At 44.5% G+C, this 14,763-nt stretch overlaps 1 pseudogene; it reads right to left on the bottom strand.

The window, feature by feature from the left end:
- Window positions 1-4,405: 4,405 nt before the first annotated feature.
- LOC102410123 lies at window positions 4,406-6,587 on the bottom strand (annotated as a pseudogene).
- Window positions 6,588-14,763: the final 8,176 nt, after the last annotated feature.

Below are 14,763 nucleotides of genomic sequence, written 5' to 3' on the forward strand. Positions count from 1 at the left end.
CCACTAAAGTGCAAGCTGGTGCTCAACCCAGGTAAGTCTGCTTGCTGCTGCATTGTATTATCTCTTAAACAGAACAAGGGCTCTGGCTTAGGTTAATCAACAACAAAGATTAACAGATGGGTTGAAACATCAAATAAAATGCCCTTTCTCCTGACCTTTGCTCCACATTTAATTCCATTTTGATCAATCAGTGTCTTCCTTGTATCCAGAACTAGTTAACATTCCCTTGGCACACTGAAGTGAAGTCTCTCAGTCATGTCTGACTCTTTGTGACTCCATGGACTCTAGCCTACCAGGTTCCTTCGTCCATGGGATTTTCCAGGCAAGAGTACTGGAGTGGGTTGCCATTTCCTTCTCCAGGGGATCTTCCCAACCCAGGGATCGAACCCAGGTCTCCTGCATTGCAGGCAGATGCTTTACCGTCCCTTGGCACACTAGTTAAGATTAATTTCCAGTTCTTTGTGGTGAAGTTATTGGAGACTCAGAACTCTCTAAATTTAAAAAATTATATTGTTGATAAATGTGGAAGTTCAGTGTTGAATGTCCATAGAACCATTTCCTTTTCCTTCTGGGCACACAGTTATATTTTTACAGGTTAGCCTGCAGACAGATAGGGCCATGTGATTATTTCTAGCCATTAGAATATGGGTAGAGATGATGTAGACCATTTCCAGATGTGGCCCATTAAACCTCCCAAGAGCTCCTCCATACTCTCTTTCCTTCCCCTCTACAGCCCTGAAGCCTGCATGTTGGAAATGACAGACATACAAGGTGGGAAGCACCAATATTTCCAAATGACTAGGTGGAGCAAGGGCTTCCCTGGTAGCTCAGCTGGTAAAGAATCTGCCGGCAATGCAGGCGATCCCAGCTCAATTCCTGGGTCAGGAAGATCCCCTGGAGAAAAGATAGGCTACCCACTCAGTATTCTTGAGCTTCCCTGGTGGCTCAGATGGTAAAATATCCACCTGTAATGCAGGAGACCTCAGTTCGATCCTGGGGTTGGGAAGATCCCCTGGAGGAGGGCATGGCAACCCACTCCAGGATTCTTGCCTGAAGAATCCCCATGGACAGAGGAACCTGATAGCCTACAGTCCACAGGGTCACAAAGAGTAGGACATGACTAAACACAGAACAGGTGGAGAAACCCCCACCACCCCATATTCTGGCACTAATTGGTTTACATGTTCAGTTCAGTCGCTCAGTCATGTCCAACTCTTTGCGACCCCATGGACTGCAGCACACCAGGTTTCCCTGTCCGTCATCAATTCCCAGAGCTTGCTCAAACTCATGTCCATTGAGCCCTTGATGCCATCCAACCATTTCGTCCTCTGTTGTCCCCTTCTCCTCCTGCCTTCAATCTTTGCCAGAATCAGGGTCTTTTCAAATGAGTCAGCTCTTCACATCAGGTGGCCAAAGTATTGGAGCTTCAGCTCCAACATAAGTCCTTCCAATGAATATTCTGGACTAATTTCCTTTAGGATGGACTGGTTGGATCTGTGCAGGTGAAAAATAAACTTGTATTGTTCGAAGACTCTTATTTTGGGACTAATCTCAAAATAATACTCTAAGCTGTCCAGTGCAATACCCACCAGCCAAATATGACTATTTAAATTTAAGTTTTAATTATTATGGCTATTGTGCAATTGAGATGTGACTAGTGTAACTGAGAAGCTGATTTTAATTTTATTTAACTTTTAATAAATTTAAAGAGCCACCTGTGGCTAGTGGCTACCATATTGGACATTGTAGGTACAGAATATGTCCATCAACACAGAAAATTCTGTTGGATAGGGCTGCTCTAGTTAATAAAGTTATTGAGAAAACTTATTTTTAAAATAAAGTCCCCTCCTGACCAAAACAAAAACAAACAGAAAACCTCCCTACCTCTTTAATAGCTAATTTCCCTCTGTCTAAAAGAAGACTCAGAGAATTCCCTAGTGGTCCATATGGTTAGGACTGTGAACTCTTATTGCCGAGGGCCTGGGTTTAATCCCTGGTTGGGGAACTAAAATCCCAGAAAAAGTAGACTTGAAACACTTCTTTCTTGCATTGTTACCTCTACCTGCCATTGCAGGGACAAGCTTCCCGTCCTGCTCCTTCCTGCCTTTGCCTCACTTGAGTTCAATTAATTAGGATGAACCAGTGAACTTGAACTCCTTGCAGTCTGACTTTCTTCCCCACTACTTGCCTGTAATCATGGTGTGCTTGGCAAGAGGTCCGGCCATATCTCTCTCCCCAGTGTCTACTAAATAGTTCTCTCTGGATCCACCTTTCTCCTAAGCTCGTTTTCACTCTTTAGCAACTCAAGGTCGCCACACGTCTCAGCGACATCTCACCAGACAGACCAGGTCACCTCTGAACTATTTGTGCCGAACCTGAGATCAGTCATGTTACCATTGTTGTCCCATCAAAATAACCGCAGGCTTTTTCATGTGACAGAAGGCATTCCTATGCAGGCAAATATTGAAGGTAACATGAATCTTTGTGCTCAAGCTCAGAATTAAAGAAAAATAAACTCATTAGGAGGCAGTCCCAGTACTGAGCAGAAGGGCTGTAACCACGAGCTAATTTGTATGCAAGTCAGAGTCCTCTGAGAGAACTCTCTGCCAGCTGGCTAAACTGAGCAGAAGAATTTGGAGACAGTCCAGAGGAGAGCCACATAAACAGCCAAAGCATGACAAGAATAATTGCAGTCCTATTAGAAAGAGGCCATCTATATCAGGCTTTTACTGAGTACCATGTGGAATGTTACAAGGCAAAGCATGGGGGACAGCTGCTGTGGATCCTAACAAGAGATGGCAGAAGAAATGAGAACAGGTAGGAGAGATCAAGAATTAGGTTTGAGTTAGGGGGAGAGTCAGGGTGGTTAAAGATAGGCTTACCTTCATCTCAGCTGAGGAGGGGGCAGCCTCCCCCAACAGGTAGCACAGGGCTCCCGCCTGCCCGCATTCCCAGGGAGCCACCTGACAGGGTTAAACTTGCAGTAAACTATGTAACTTGAAGTTTGCTGCAAGAAGCTTCTAAATATGTGGTGCCAAGTGCAAGTTGCTCAGTCATGTACAACTCTTTCTCACCCCCTGGACTGTACAGTTGCTCAGTCGTGTCCGACTCTGCGAATCCATACAGTCCATGGAATTCTCTAGGCCAGAATACTGGAGTGGGTAACCTTTCCCTTCTCCAGGGGATCCTCCCAACCCCGGGATCAAACTGCATTGCAGGTGGATTCTTTACCAGCTGAGCCACAAGGGAAGCCCAAAATATGTAGATAGTTCTAAAAACATGGTAAGAATGGAAAGTAAAAAACAAAAGTTATAAGCCAGTACAGAAGTCTAATCATCTGGAACAACCTAGCAATTTAATTTCCTTGAAAAATGCAACCAGAGTTCAGACTGCAGTAACCAAGGCAGATTAACTAGGTTGATGGCAGGTATAATTAAGTAATTGGAAACTGCAGGCATGAATATACATTTGAACATGACTGACAATTTGAAACATAATAAATGTTCAAATGTGACAGAGAGGAGTCCACAGGCTAAGCCATCACACCAACAACTCTGCAAACCAGGGCCTCACAAATTGCACCAGAACCTGACCTTAGTCCTATTTTGTTTCTGGCATAAGATGAGAAGGGCCTTGGTTCAAGCGTTCTGTGTACAGAGCAGGACAAACTGTCAGAGACTTGGTGTAATGTTTTAAAACCATTGCTGCCGCTGACTGCACTTCCTCAAATAAGTTTGTGGATATTAAAAATATTGATATATAAATGCAATGCTTTCCAATTTCTTTTTTTTTAACTTGTTTTTTTTTTTTTTTTTGCCTTTTTTTTCTTTCTTTTTAAGTCTAGTTGCCCTGAATGAACACAAATATATAGATATACATATACCCTTTTCCTAGGTTTGATTCCTCCCCCAAGAATAAAATAGAATATTTACAAAACAAAACCCCCAAAACTTCTTAAAAACCTATAGAGTTTGAATTTCACTATTTCTTTTAAAAAAAAAACAACAAAGTTCCCGAAAGCAACAACAACAAAAAAATTCAACTGATCTTGGCTCAGGGGTTTCATTCAACACAAGGAGCTGGGTGTGGTGAGTGTGTGACAAATGGATGGACCAAAAAAAAAAAGCAAAGAAAAAAACAAGATTAAAAATGAAAAAACACAGTGCAGGGATGTATGAGGTAAATAGGATTGGCCTGTTGACACCAGACACCAGTCCACGTGGGTCCACCAGGGCTGCAGGCCCTAGTAAACATTTGCCTCTCTCATTTCTAATTTCCTTTGATATTCTCACAATTCATCTCTGAATGTCCGAAACCTGATTAATTCAAGCGTTCCTTGGTTTTCCCCTGTTTTATTCAATTTTCTTTATATATATGCATGTATATTTTTCTTTTCCTTTTGGTGTTAAGCAGTCGCTCCTCTGTGGATACCTCCCCTCCCCACCAGTATCTTCCACCATCCCACCCCCTGCTTGGCCCACCTGGACCCCCCTGCCCAGTCTGGCAGGTTCCCAGGGTGGAGAGTGTTTGAGGTAGCTGTCGGGGGTGCAGACATCCCTGCTGGCCCTGCCTGGCTGCCTGCACAGCTGCTGCTGCTGTTGGTCTCGCTGTTTCCTCCCCGGCTGCTGCCGCCTCCACCTTTGCTGGGAGCGGAGCGTGGCATGGAGGCCGGCGGCTGGTCGAACAGCACTCCTGTGTACATGATTCCGTTTATCTCTCCTGACATGCCAATACTGTTGCTGCCGTTGGTGCTGGTCAGGTTCGCAGCCGAGTCCTGGTGGCTCTCGGAGGCTTGGCTGTTGATCTGGATGCTCATGGGCAGCTGTGCCATCATGGCCAGGAAGTTCTGCTGAAGTGCCCGCTGCATCAGCCGCTGCTGCTCCTCTGCCACCAGGGCCATTTTCTTCTCAGGAGGTTCCCCATACTCCAGTTTCTCCTGAAGCTGCTCCAGGGCAGCCACCTGTGCTGCTACTGCCGCTTGGGCTGCTACTGCCTGGGCCACCACCACTGGGTGACCAGGGAGACTGGCAGGCGGCCGGGGACTGTGATGGGGATGGCCACATCCTCCTCTTTCTTGACCTTGGGGACTGGGGGGATGGAGCTGCCGTTGGTGCTGGTGGCCAGGCCCAGGGAGGACACAGGCAGCTTGGGCGAGGACAGCATGCTGTGGGCCCCGGCCGGCAAGTAGGCAAAGAGGGAGCCCCCAAAGCTCTGGTGCTGGCCCTCCCTCCGATTGCTGTTGATGGCTGCCTGGAGCTCGTTGGGGTTGCTTAGGCCACGCTTCTCACACTCCTAGGGGTACAGGTACTTCATATACTGGGTTCGCAGCGTGAAGGCAGCACTGGTGATGGACGTGGGCAGGTTCAGTCCTTTGGTGATCTCCCGCCACGGCTGCTTGTTGATGACCTCCACCAGGCTGCCCTTCTCCATCACCAGCACATACAACATGAACAGGTCGAGCACCTGCTTTGCCACGATGGGATGCAGTTCACAGGTATCCCTCGCTTCTGCATGAAACTGAACAAGTCATCCTGGAACTCCTTCCTCTTGGGGTCTGCATCTAGTTCATACAGCTGCTTGAACTGCTCCTCATATGTCCAGTCCCCATGGTCTGGTGGCTGCAGCTGAGGTGCAGGATGGGCAATCCCTCCGGGGACAGCCGGGCCAGTCCCCGGGTGCTCCTGGCCACCCAGTGCCGGGATCCACTGTCACAGCGGAAGGCTTGGAGCGGCTGAGCCTTGTGGGGAACAGGGCTGAGGGGCCCAGGCTGGCGGTGCCCGGGGGCCCAAGCCCCTCCTTGTCCTCATAGTCCTCATCTTCCTCGTCCTCTTTGTCATCCCTCAGGTCTTCCTCCAGCTCCTCCTCCTCCCATTTTGGCTTCAGGTCATCGTAGGAGCCAGCATCCTCAAAGCGGCCATTGCCCGTGGGGAGGCTGGCTGCCTCCCTGCCTCGGCTGGGTGGGGTGGGTGAGCCCATTGCCCCCTCCAGGGCTGCATCCTCATCGTTTGAGCTGGGGGGGCCCGTCCTCCGAGCTGGGACTGGGCACATGGCCAAGGCCGGCAGCAGTGGCCTGCATGGCGGCCAGGGTGGCCATCTGCACCCACTGCTTCTAGGCACTTTCAGGCTCCTTGTCCTCTTCCGGAGTGACCCTGGTGCAGGCTGGGGGTTCAGGGGACAGCGGTGGCTGCCGGGCCTCCAGTTCTTGGTGTGCCTGCTGCTACCGCAGTGGTAGCATCCCCATCACAGCCTGCAGCTTCATGGCCCTGCCGGCCGGGCCGCCCTGGGCACCAGGAGGGGGCCATGGGGTCGGCCCCTGTGGGGAGGGGGCCTGGCTGCACTGCAGTGTGGGGGCCGCGGGGGAGCCAAGGCAGTACAGAGTGGCAGGGGGCAGGGGCAGGCGCCTCTGGGCTCAGGCTGAGGGCTGGCTGGGCATGCCAGTGGCCCGTGGGCGACGCCTCCTTTCTCACACTGGGCACTGGGGAGGCGGGTGGGAAGGCGGGTGGCGGCAGCTGGCCGGTGGCTCAATCATGTGTGTACAGAAACCTACTGCCCCAGCCTCACCGCGCGGGCCGCTCGGAGGGGGCGCATGCCCCACGCCTGGCCTCCAGCCCAGGCCGCGAGCTGCACGCTGCTGGCTCCTGGCCACCACCGGGTTTGTGCCTGCTTTCCAATTTCAATAAAATGCTGTTATTTCCATAAGATGTTTCTTTTCAGTTTGTAATACTTTCTTAATACAACAAAAATTCTCATAGCTCCCATCTTTACGAGCTGTTAAATGTTCTGCATAGTATTTGTGGACATACGAAAAAATCATTTTCGTGGTTGCTTATTGAAATGTATACCACGTTTCAAAAGTTGGATCAATATCCTAGAAACAAAGTATTATGTAATTCATATAAAATTATGCAGTGAAAGTTTAACATTTCTATAGAAATAAAGAGTAGTGCATAAAAATAAAAGTGGAAACATATCTTTTCAGTATTATGAGGCTAAAAATACCTTAACATAGGAAACTAGTGTAATTCGGGGGTCAATATTTGACAGATGTGGAAGGGCTATTGCTTTTTCTCTTTTTTTGTTTCTTTGAAAAAAGACTATAATGGTTTTTATTCTGTGTTCATCTGATGTTAGGTTTAAATTGCCCAAGGAAGTTGAATAATATTGATTATTACTGCTTAGGTTCTATATTTTATATGAGAATTATCCTTGCACAAGAAAGATAGTTTAAGGGAAAGACCATGGCAAACCACTTCATCCATAAGAGAAATTGTTTTGTTCACTTGTATTTTGTTTGCTGAATAACATATTGTTTATAGAGACTCACAGCATACTTAACACAAATGAGGATTAAATCATTTCCATGACTTTCTAATTTTTGACCCATTTCCAGTTCAGTTCAGTGACTCAGTCACATCCAATACTTTGCAACCCCATGGACTGCAGCATGCCAGGCCTCCTGTCCATCACCAACTCCCAGAGATTGCTCAAACTCATGTCCATTGAGTCGGTGATGTCATCCAACTATCTCATCCTCTGTCATCCCCTTCTCCTCCTGCCTTCAATCTTTTCAAGCATCAGGGTCTTTTCTAATGAGTCAGTTCTTCACATCAGGTGGCCAAAATGTTGGCGTTTCAGCTTCAGCATCAGTCTTCCAATGACTATTCAGGACTGGTCTCCTTTAGGATGGACTTGTTGGATCTCCTTGCAGTCCAAAGGACTCTCAAGAGTCTTCTCCAACACAATAGTTCAAAAGCATCAGTTCTTCAGTGCTCAGCTTTCTTTATAGTCCAACTCTCACATCCATACATGACTGCTGGAAAAACCATAGCTTTAACTAGACGGACCTTTGTTGGCAAAGTAATGTCTCTGCTTTTTAATATGCTGTCTAGGTTGGTCCTAGCTTTTCTTCCATGGAGCAAGCATCTTTTAATTTCATGGCTGCAGTTACCATCTACAATGATTTTGGAGCCCCAGAAATAAAGTCTCGCACTGTTTCCATAATAAATTATTTTCACATAATATTTTCTTGTGTCTCCACTATTGACTGACTTAGGGAAATGATGTGTTTGTGTTTGTATGTGTATATCTATCAAAAATGACAGCCAGCACAAAAATCCAAGGTCACAAGTACATTTTAAGTATGTGCATGTGTGCTCAGTCACTAAGTCATGTCCAACCCTTCACAACCCCATGGACTCAGTCCTCGAGGCTTCTCTATCCATGAAATTCTCCAGGCAAGAATACTGGTGTGCGTTGCCATTTCCTCCTCCAAGGGATCTTCCCAACCCAGGGACTGAACCGCATCACCTGTGTCTCCTGGATTGGCAGGCCAGTTCTTTACAACTAAGTCACCTACATTTTAAGTACATTCTTGGTTAAATACATTAACTTTTTATTATAAAACACATATTCAATAATAGGAGAAAAAGGGAATAATTAACATTTTTAATGAAATGCTTTCCCCAGCCATTTTAATAACTTCATTATTAATGATTGCAACTCTGTAGAGTCATGTGGCAGAAGTCATGTGAGACTGACCGGAATCTAGGAGCTCAAGCTCCAGAGGAGAGACTTTTGGTGCCTAATAAATTTCCTACCATCTCCTCAGGAAATAGCTCTGTTTTGTTAAACAAAGTGAAATGAGTTAGTATGTAGTTATAACTTTCTAATATAAGTATCAAAATGTGGAGAAGAGATGACTCCTTAATATTTGGCAAGTATGTGATCTGTTATCTAGGACTTTGGGTACACATATACACACACATTCACCCAGCCTTTTTTAACCTGGAACATTTCCACATTAAAGAATACCAGTGTTGGACTTCCTTGGTGGTCCAGAAGTTAAGACTTCATGCGTCCAACGTAGGAGGCATGGGTTTGATCCTTGGGCAGGAAAGTTCCATATTCCATGTGGTGCAGCCAAAAAAAAAAAAAAAATATATATATATATATATATATATCAGTATTTTTGAAAGTTCTAGAGCTGAACAGAAGCTTTAAAAGTATTCTTGTTTGTCTTTCAAATATTTGAAGTGCAATTATAAAGTCTTCAAATTCTATCTTTGTAAAACAGAATTCTTAGCATTGTAGAATTATTGATCTGATCAATAAGAGCAAGTCTGATATATTTATTTTTCTCAGTCCTCTAGAGTTATATTTTGTTTCTTCTTCGAAGCCCTAAATACTGACAAATTGCTAGTTTACTTGTTTTATTAAAGTCATAAAAAGTGATATAGTCCAAAATCCCTAGATAATATGCTTATTTTTTTCCATTTTTCCCTGTTTCATTATTTTTTCTTGTTCTTATTTGAAAGAATGGGTCACGCATGAAATATATGCTTGTATGCTGGTGGTTCAGATGGTAGAGAATCCACCTGCAATGCAGGAGACCTGGTTCGATCCATGGGTTGGGAAGATCCAGAGAAGGGAATGGCAACCCACTTCTTTATTCTTGCCTTGAGAATCCCCATGGACAGAGGATCTTGGAAGGCTACAGTCCATGGGATAAAAAGAGTCAAACACGACTGAGTGACTAAGGACAGCATAGCACATGCTTGGAAAAGGCAATGGCAACCCACTCCAGTACTCTTGCCTGGAAAATCCCATGGAAGGAGGAGCCTGGTAGGCTGCAGTCCATGGGGTCGCACAGAGTCGGACACGACTGAAGCGACTTAGCAGCAGCAGCAGCAGCAGCACATGCTTGATATGACTACTTACAGTACTGTAGTCTTGTCAGAATTTGTGGAAAGAAATTTGACTAATGACTGTTAATCCTTTTATTACAATTTTTTAAAGGAAAACACTCTAGGTTTCATAAAACCAACTTAAGAAAAACAAGGTAATAGCTATTTTAGTGTTTTATGTTTAAAAACATTATAGTCTTTCTCTAAATTTCTACCTATTTATTAACACAGGTTATGATGGCATAGAGTGAAAAATAATGGAAACTATGTATCATGAACTATTCTCAGCCCCCTTGTTGCTTTTACATTTATTTGTTCCCCCATCTTCATTTTCACTGCCTCTCAATAGACAAATTAAGCAGTAATTAAAACATTGTTTTGATGTTATGGGTATCTACCTACCAATACAATTCTGTGTAACTTCCATAAACTTGTCTTTAAAAGGAAGTAGAATAGCCCAAATGGTCAAAGTTTAGGGGCCAGATCCATTTGAGTTAGAATTTAGCTCAGCTGTTTTCCAGCTTTGTCTTTGACAAGTCCTTTACTCTCTTTACTCTTGGTTTCTTTGTACATACAATAAGGATGCCTACTCTGATGGCTAATTTATGTTTTAGCTTGGCTCAGCCAAAGGATGCCCAGACACTTGTCAAACATAATTCTGGGTATATCTGTGAGGGTGTTTCTGATGATGTTAACATTTGAATCTGTAGACAGAGTAAAGCAGATTGTAATTCTTAGTGTGGTGGACCTCATCTAATCAGGCGAAGACCTGAATTGAACAAACGTCTGTAACTGTTTCTTTCTTGTAACTAGTATCATGAACATTTCCTCATATTATTAATTACCTTTCTACTTTCTGTTTTTGTTATTTTGACTACTTTAGATACTTCATGGGAGTAGAATGATAGATGATTTGTTCTTTTGTGACTTTGTTTTTTCATTTAGTATCATGTTTTCAAGTTTCATCCATGTTGTAGTATGTGATATTCTGTTGTAGGCATAGACCACAATTTCTTCATCCAGTCATCTGTCAATGGATACTTGGGTTGCTTCTACCTCTGGATATTATGAATAATGCTATGATGAACATGGGGTGTATGAATATCTCTTAATGATCTTACTTTGAGTTCTTTTGGATGATGCTATATTTTTCAGTTCAGTTCAGACGCTCAGTCGTGTCCAACTCTTTGTGACCCCAAGGACTGCAGCATACCAGGCCTCCCTGTCCATCACCAACTCCTGGAACCTACCCAAACTCATGTCCATTGAATCAGTGATGCCATCCAACCAGCTCATCCTCTATCATTGCCTTCTCCTCCTGCCCTCAATCTTTCCCAGCATCAGGGTCTTTTCAAATGAGTCAGCTCTTTGTATCAGGTGGCCAAAGTATTGGAGTTTCAGCTTCAACATCAGTCCTTCCATTGAACACCCAGGACTGATCTCCTTTAGGATGGACTGGTTGGATCTCCTTGAAGTCCAAGGGACTCTCAAGAGTCTTCTCTAACACCACAGTTCAAAGGCATCAGTTCTTCAGTGCTCAGCTTTCTTTATAGTCCACCTCTCACATCCATACATGTCTACTGGAAAAACCATAGCCTTGATTAGACAGACCTTTGTTGGCAAAGTAATGTCTCTGCTTTTTAATATGCTGTCTAGGTTGGTCATAACTTTCCTTCCAAGGAGCTGTATTTTTAATGTGTTTTATTCCCTCTCTCACCCGGCCATCCCACTTGTCCCTCCTCTAGATTTGTTGTCTTTTTCTAAACACAAGCATCACAGTTGAACCCAGTCAGGGCCATGGATCCTGATGAAATATATGCCTGAGGGACCTCAGAACGCAAACCTGGGTAACAAGCAGCTGGAAACACACAGTGAGAGGAGAGGATAGACCAGTGTGTTTAACATTAAAATGAGATACTAACTGTGTGTGAAGAGTGGAGCCATTTAGCTATTAAGCACAGCTCAGTCGTGTCCGACTTTGCGACCCCATGGACTGTAACCCACCTGGCTCCTCTGTCCATGGGGATTCTCCAGGCAAGAATCCTGGAGTGGGTTGCCATGCCCTCCTCCAGGGGGATCTTCCCAACCCAAGGATTGAACCCAGGTCTCCCACAATGCAGGCAGATCCTTTACCATCTGAGCCACCAAGAATACTGGAGTGGGTAGCCTATCCCTTCTCCAGGGATCTTCCTGACCCAGGAATTGAACTGGGGTCTCCTGTCTTGCAGGTATATTCTTTACCAGCTAAGCTAGATGAGCTCATTTATCTCCCCTCCACTGTGAAGCTGTCTTCTTAATTTTATCTCAGTTTAGGGTTTCCCTGGTGGTCCACTGGCTAAGACTTCACCTTCCAATGCAGAGGGTGCAGGTTTAATTCCTGGTTGAGAAACTAAGATCCCACATGCTGTGCCACCAAAAACCAAAGCAATGTTATAACAAATTCAATCAAGGCTTTAAAAAAATTGTTTTGTCTCAGACTCAGAGGAAAATTCTTTTAAACTTAGACAATCTTCAGCACTGACTTCCACACCCAGCTCTTCCATTGGCTCCACTGCTGGAGGGTGGAAAAAATAACAAACCCTCACTGAAGACTTATTATCTTCAGGCATTGTCCAAACTCTTTCATCGGAGAAGGCGATGGCACCCCACTCCAGTACTCTTGCCTAGAAAATCCCATGGATGGAGGAGCCTGGTAGGCTGCAGTCCATGGGGTTGCTAAGAGTCGGACACGATTGAGCGACTTCACTTTCACTTTTCACTTTCATGCATTGGAGAAGGCAATGGCAACCCACTCCAGTGTTCTTGCTTGGAGAATCCCAGGGATGGGGAGCCTGGTGGCTGCCATCTATGGGGTCGCACAGAGTCAGACACGACTGAAGTGACTTAGCAGTAGCAAGCTCTTTCATATCTTAACTCACTTAATCCTCATGAAAACCCATGAGCAGCTCTTATTTTTATCTACATTTTACCAATAAGGAGCTGAGGCACAGGGAGATTAAGTAACTTGTCTGAGCTACATACAGTGGGAATTGGGACATTCAAGTGTATAAAGATATGGTAAACATACACAGGAAATTTAAAAAGTTTAAAAAAGTACACTTAACTCCAGAAAACACAGAAAGTACCAAAGCAAAGAAATGTAATCATATCTACTATTTAGTTCATCTATGAATAATATTTTCATAATAATAATGATCACTACTGATTTAACAAAAATTATAGTAGAACTAGGAGAGGACAGGAGAAGGGGACTGTAGGATAATGATGGGTGGTTTAAGACAGCAGAATACTCATCTTTCATGGTACAAAGTTAATAGGTGATTCTGCAATTCGTAGATGAATAAATAGCAGAATAAGAATATTTTTGGAAATCTAACAAGACATAGTTACAATACTTGTGTCAGTTTTTCAGATGCAGATAACAAAATTCTCCCAAGCAGATTTAAGGAAGCGATGTTAGTTCACAAAACAACTCTTGGAACTACATTACGGAACTGGCCTGGTGAGGGGGCTGTTGAGGCTGTCCCCAGAACCAGCTTCATCAACTGTGTCCTGAAAACTCTTGCTGCCCAAACTAACTCTTGAATATATTTCCTCTGCTGTACCCACACCAGCAAAAATGGACTCTGGTCACTCAGCCTGTGTCCTCACCTAGTTTGCCTCTAAATCAAAGTAGATGATTAGCAAAATCTTAGTCCCATCCCTAATCCAGTAGCAAGGGAGATTGGGATATTTCCCCCTAATTCTATCTTGGTAGAGTAAATTCACAATGTGGGTGGGGGAGGGGTTATCAAGCTATGGAGAGGGTGTTTGGAAGATATGGGCAGCCATGAATGACGGATAGTCACTATACATGCCTTATCTCTTCTTTCTAATCCCTTGTGTGTGTGCTTGGTTGCTCAGTCATGTCTGACTCTTTGAGACTCCATGGACTGTAGTCTGCCAAGCTCCTCTGTCCATGGGATTCTCTAGGCAAGAATATGGAGTGGGTTGCTATGCCACCTCCAGGGGATCTTCCCAACCCAGGGATCAAACCCAGGTTTCCTGTATTGCAGGCAGATTCTTTACAGTCTGAGCCACCAGGCGAGCCCGAGCCTTTCCCTTCACCAGGGGATCTTCCCAACCAGGAATTGAACTGGGGTCTCCTGCATTGCGGGCAGATTCTTTACCAGCTGAGCTACCAGAGAAACCCTTTCTAATCCCTTATTTTCCTCAAATAACCAAAATTGCCTAATCTCCTCATAAATAGCTCATAAATCTGTTCACTTTTTTCCCCACTCTCCCTGCCATTTCTCTAGTGTAGGTCACTTTAACAACTTCTCAACTTGTCTCACTCCCTGCCCTGTTGCCTCTTGGATCTGCATTATGGAAAATAAGAGGCTAGATAAGAGAAGAGCGAAACTTTGAAATTTGTGGATTTTCTATAAATATGGTCAAATTAAAATTTAATTGTAGACAGTGCCAAACACAGAAATAAATCTAAATTCTTTCCAAGGGGACAATTTAGTCTTCTTTTTATGGAAACAAAGCTCCTCCCTGAATTTCGGTGTTGACTTATGAATGTATTCAAGGCAGCTGTGTGTGGAATGGTGCCAGCTCTCTGGATAGGGAGATTATAGAGTTTAGGTTCTGTGATCTCCTTTACTGTTTCTGTGATCTTAAGAAACCCCACAACTCTCTGAACTTATTCACTATAGAGGCATTAGAGAATTTCTGTGGAATAATTGGGGCTTCCCAGATGTTGCTAGTGATAAAGAATCTGCCAACCAATGCAGGAGACGCAGGAGATATGTGTTCAATCCCTGGGTCAAGAAGATCCTCTGGAGTAGGAAATGGCAACTCACTCAAGTATTTTTGTCTGGAAAATTCCATGGACAGAGGAGCCTGGTGGGCTACAGTCCATAGGCTCACAAAGAGCCGGACATGACTGAAGCAACTTAGCATGCATGCATGCAGATAGTTTTATAATACCTGCAGCACAGCATTTTGCAGCACATGGAATGCACTCACATGTGTTATCAGTTGGTCCTTTGCACAGAAGCTCCATGTGATTTTTGCTATTCTCAGCTTTGTCCATGAA

This window comes from Bubalus bubalis, chromosome 6 (genome assembly GCF_019923935.1).
Source record: "Bubalus bubalis isolate 160015118507 breed Murrah chromosome 6, NDDB_SH_1, whole genome shotgun sequence".
NCBI classification, from domain to species: domain Eukaryota; kingdom Metazoa; phylum Chordata; class Mammalia; order Artiodactyla; family Bovidae; genus Bubalus; species Bubalus bubalis.